Genomic DNA, 5,350 nt, shown 5'->3' with positions numbered 1-5,350 from the left:
ACTAAACTGCCCCCCTCCCCCACTACTGGCATTATCCAAGTGGTCATCACAAACAGCAATATGTTTTACCAAAAAACTACATCAATTTTTGGACATCACTTAAATGTTTTTTATCATTCACATTGTAAAGAATGAATCCATGTTATGGTTTAATAACCAAGTTTGTAACCTTGCAATATCCCAGGGCTTGGACCTTTCTTCAATATTTGCATTTTGACCCAAAAGGAAAAGACTTTTCTATATATAGAGTGGAAAAACAGATCATTAATTTCACTTAGTGATGCAGGTCAATTTGATCTCTCTGCCACTAATACTTCACTGTGCAATAGTCCAAAGCAAAACACATATTATTATCTTTCCAAGACATAGTGATGCATGGTTTAAATGTCAATATTTTCTCAATGTAATTTAGAGGTATTGCCAACTTATGATGATAGCATAAAATGTGTCCACTATAATTTCATCTTCTGCTGTTTCATGTCTAAAAACAGACTTAGATTAGAATCCTATAAATACCACTATAACTGAACTCAAGGGAACTTGTGAAGTGAAATGCATAGGATTGCTCTTTATCTGTTTACTGAGAAAATGAAATTGTTGAGAAACTGAAGCTGAAATATTGCTTAATCAAATCAACCATATATTTTCAATTTAGAGCACTTCTCAGAAACAGCGCTGTTTATGTTAACCTTTATTATCAGCAATACCTTATTACTTATTTAAGTCGTTGGTGGCATAAATCCATCTTTCATCTTAAATCTCAGGATCAATCAAATATCACAGCAAATGGCAAAAGTGTAATCGTGCCACCGCTCTTAAGAAAAACTTAGGAATGCACACTTATCCCTTTACACTACATGCTTAACTACAATACCAGATAAGCCTTCTGTTTCTTTTAAATATTGATCCGATTTGTGAAAGAGCTAGAAAAAAACTATCTTGAAGCATTTGGCTACTTTAAAATAATAAATAAATACCAGTTTTGTGGCTTAACAGATTTTTTTTCCCACTTCAAATTTGAAACTTTTTTAACCCTGCACTTTGTGTGCTGGGGCTTATCAATGACTTCTTGGGGTCATGAGTGTTACTGTGAGTACAATTACTTGGACAAAGCCAGGACCAGGTCAGATCACAATGGGATAGTCCCGCAAGGCTTCTGCAGGCTGCTACCACCAAAGACTTCTAAGAGAAAGAAAGGAAAGACCATGAACCAAACATCCCAGAAAATTCACTAGCAAATGTGTTATTCATCAAGGAAAATACAAACAAACTTTATTAAAATGCCTTGTAAAAGTACATTTCAAAACAACGCAGAGACATCTTCTGGGATGACCATTTAACACTGAAGCTTATGCCAATTGATTACATTCTTCAAACCTGCAGGTTTATGAATGTGCCAGAATGAAAGTAAACAACTGGAATTTGATGTGTATAGTCATGCATCTAATTTGATGATTGATTGTCTAATTTAAATAGCTATTTTAAAACACATCAAGGAAAAGGTTTATAGTAAAGGTCAGTGAAAAAAGAGATTTGGGTGTTAAATACAGTGAGTGTTTAATTCTAAGAAAGGGACAGTAATATCAGTGGGCATTTGAAAGTCTATAATTGTCATTCTGGTTAATTTACTTTTATTTCCTTGAACAAATGATAGTATTCATTACCTCAACAATTGAGCCCATAATTATTGAAAGTGGGGCAAAATTAAGGGAGCTTAATTTTGCACTTTCACAACTGTTGCACTTTCACAACTCACTGTTGTGAAAGTTTTAATCTATCTTTACTGTATGGCCTAGGATTCTTATTGGGTTGAGATACTTCATTAATGAATAAAAAGGGTCTCATATGGATTTTTGTATTGTACTTTGTACATAGAAGTTCATTTTTTACTGCAGTTTAGTTTAAAATGCATTTTGTTGCCATCATGCATAATCATAAAACACATTCTATTATGCATTTTTTTCAGGATAACATAGTCTATGATCTAAATAATGAACAAGTCAGCAAAGTAAAATTAAGCTTGTTACATAATCACAAATTTATCTTCTAAAACATGCTTTGAACACACACAAACACACACACACACACATACGCACACTGCTAGAAACTAGATCATAAAATTGTTGGGAGGATACAACTCCTTTTTATATTATTTTGATTCAACTGAGCATTACTTCTGATATTTTATTCTGCATACATCTATACATTCAGAGTTCTATACTTAGAAGTTCTCCAGGGACAAAACATAATTGAATTGTTAAGAACAAGGAGAATAGTGTTTAAAATATATACATTTTATGAATCTAATCTGTGGAATAAAATCCTTTTCAAAGTGTCTTGGCCAAGTTAGTCCATTAATTCTATTGAAGCTTTTGGCCTGTTTTACTACTGGCCTATTGTTCCATAAAAGTCCAGAGTTTATTTCTGTCTACAAATTTTTACAAACAAGGTAGCTCTTCTGAACTCTCAGAAGGAAATATAAACTAGTCTCTATTTCAAAAATAATAATCCTAATATTCATAGACAGCATTTGAAGTGTGTTTCTTTAGAACTGACATGAAGGTCAAAGATACAATTTTATCAGTTTCATTTTGGAGGCTTTTACTTGATCATGACAGCAACTTATTTCTAACACAATTATTGTAATCATATTTCCTATACTGTTTGACTCTAGTGGATCCAGATAACATTACAGTAAAACGCCACCAAAATGGAGTGCAAGTTTCAAAGTTAAAGGTTAGAGAGCAAGAATTACAAATTCTGGTTCAAGGCTGAATCAAAGTATATTCCCAATGGAAATTTTTCAGGAGGTTTTATAAACTCTAGCATGTGTGCTCAGTATATATCATGTGAGCTGGCTATGGAACAGACTAACAATTGTGATCAAGCAATAAGAAACAGTTTATCCTGTAATTGGTAAATGTAGATATACAGTTCTAGTACTTTTATGTTAGAACTGTACAACTTTTTTGGCTATTGTCTGATTAAAGCAATGCATATAATTATGTACTCGTTGCAGAATAATCAGATTTAATTTAATTTCTAAGAGAGAAAATATGATTTGTTTGTGTATTCTTGAGATATAGAATTTCTATCTCAAGAGCCTTAGATTGGGTCACTAAAAAACCCCTGCCCCTTATTTCACATTCCTATACTTTTAACTTAGAACCTATATTTGTATAAACACTGGCTCTAAAATGTGTCTGTTAGTTATGGCATGCATTGTATTGGGAGAATAGAAGCATGCTAAAATGTCATGAGGCAGGCCTTTAGCTTATATACTGTATCATGTGGACACTCACCTCTTACAAAGTTGCATTTCCTGGTTCTAACAGTGGTCCACATAACCAGAGAAGAAACTAACATACTGTATGTAACAGACATGATTGGACACAAGATGGAACATTGGTGATTCTTCCATCTTCTCTGATCCTGTTCAAGACCTTTGGTTTTCTGCTATCACTAGGAGCAGGAATTGAAAAAAACAGTTATGGGGATGGAAAGGACAAAGAATGTTTCTCTTGCCCAGCTATGATATATGTGTAAATGCATGAATGCACACTTTCACATTTGCATTAGACATATCATCCCAAACGCTCCTGAATCTAAAAACACACTTTTTTTGTGAATTTTTGTTTTGAATTTTGTCTCTGCAGCATTACTCCTGTTTTTTCTTTCCTGTAATAACTATTCTACTTCAGTAAATGACCTTTGCTTACAGCAAGTAATGTCTGTATCAGGTCATTTCCTGGCTCGTGCCTGACCAATAGATAAACTCTAATTGTAGTTTTTGATCTCCAAGGTTTTTCTTGGGTAACCTCTCTCTACTGAATCACTGAGATCCTTGTGGATTCTCTCTCTGGCACCATTCCCTGCCTTCTGCTCTTTGGTTCTATATTTAATTATGTTATTTACTTGGAGTTTCTAAGTATTTGTTTTCTTTGTGACAGTCCAATTTCAGGAGAATGTGACTTTGACAGAGCAATGAGTTTTGATTTTTTTTTCTCATAGGGAAAGTTCTAGCAATCCCATGCTATTTGTACTGCAGATTGGAAAGTAGCTAAAGAATGGCTATTTTGATTAATAAAATGGGCACATAGTATAAAGGATAAAACCCCATTCAATTAAATTAAAATTAAAAAACAAGAATATTATTGTTAACTTATTAACATACTATATACATATTAAAAAAGAGTCAATTTGTCCAAAGACAATAACAGATCTAAAAAAAATTCAGTGATTTCTATGTCAATTATGTGAAGATTTGTTTTCTGCACTTGAGGGCATCATATTTATTCTGTTTAAAAAAGAAATATTCAACGATTAGCTTGTTGTAACAAATTGAAAGATTAATGTAAGAGTAATTATCTACCACAGCCTAGTACAGCAATACTTAGTACCCCGCCACACAAAAAAAGACAGAGAAGAAAAGAGAGGAGGGGGAAGCTATCTCCTTTTTAAAAATGTATATTTGAATGCTTTGACAGACCTAGAAGTAATAACAACAACTGTAAACAGAATTAGGTCTTACCTGTCCAATTGAAGAATGCTGATGCAGGAAGGACAGGCATAATTAGGATTATATCATACATAAATTCTATGCATGCAATAGATTGAAACTGAACTGAGTGGTGGCTTTTGCTGCAATTTGAGCCTCTTAAAGTAAACTGAAAATATTCACTTCCTTGAAAATGCAGTGAAGGTTAAATCTAAAATTTCAAACAAGCAAACAATTGATTCAAGAGCTTACAGGAGACTTTTGAGTCACTCCTCTGTGTTTGATTCCAAGGTGGTGATGACTGATAAAGTTTAGCTGCTCTAGCAACAACAGTTCAGGTTCTAGGAGAATTCTTCTTCTCCATGGCAACATTAATGAACTTTAAAGCCACAATCTAATTCAGATTCAGCATGCTTAAGCCTATTGATTTCAATGGATTTTAAGAAAGCATAATAAAGCATTAAATTGTGGTCTAAATGTAGTGTGCATTTCATAGTAGCTTGAAAATTGGCTGGGGATCATCAATTTCTTTTGCTATAATTATGATATGAAAATGGATATGACCATAAGGTTGCTATGGGGCAGATTCCTTAAAATTTGCATGGAAGAAGAACTTGATTGGTTGCTGTCTGGCTTTGATGAAATTTTGGAACGAGTTCCTAGCTTCAAAGAATGTTTTTCTTTGAATGATCTTATTTCAGAACCTTTTGCCCAGTGATTTTGCTTTAGAGTAACTTTATGCAATCAGGAACCCAATTTAGATTGATTATATTGCAACTGGTGATTTCAATCTGATTAATAAAAGCTATGGATCCTATATAATTCTATTTAGAAATAGTTCTAATACAATTT

At 33.2% G+C, this 5,350-nt stretch overlaps 1 long non-coding RNA gene across 1 annotated transcript; it reads right to left on the bottom strand.

Annotated features, from left to right (window-relative positions):
* Nucleotides 1–990: 990 nt before the first annotated feature.
* On the bottom strand, nt 991–4,826 carry LOC117678134 (uncharacterized). Its single transcript, XR_004594909.2, has 3 exons — nt 4,532–4,826; nt 3,303–3,462; nt 991–1,182 (listed from the first exon to the last, which is right to left on the bottom strand). It is a non-coding gene; the product is annotated as an uncharacterized LOC117678134 (long non-coding RNA).
* Between the last annotated feature and the right edge of the window lie 524 nt (nt 4,827–5,350).

Source organism: Pantherophis guttatus, chromosome 6, assembly GCF_059756535.1.
Source record: "Pantherophis guttatus breed Tessera chromosome 6, ASM5975653v1, whole genome shotgun sequence".
Taxonomy (NCBI): Eukaryota; Metazoa; Chordata; class Lepidosauria; order Squamata; family Colubridae; genus Pantherophis; species Pantherophis guttatus.
Note: the sequence above shows the minus strand (reverse complement) of the source record. Positions and strands in the feature narration are given on the sequence as shown.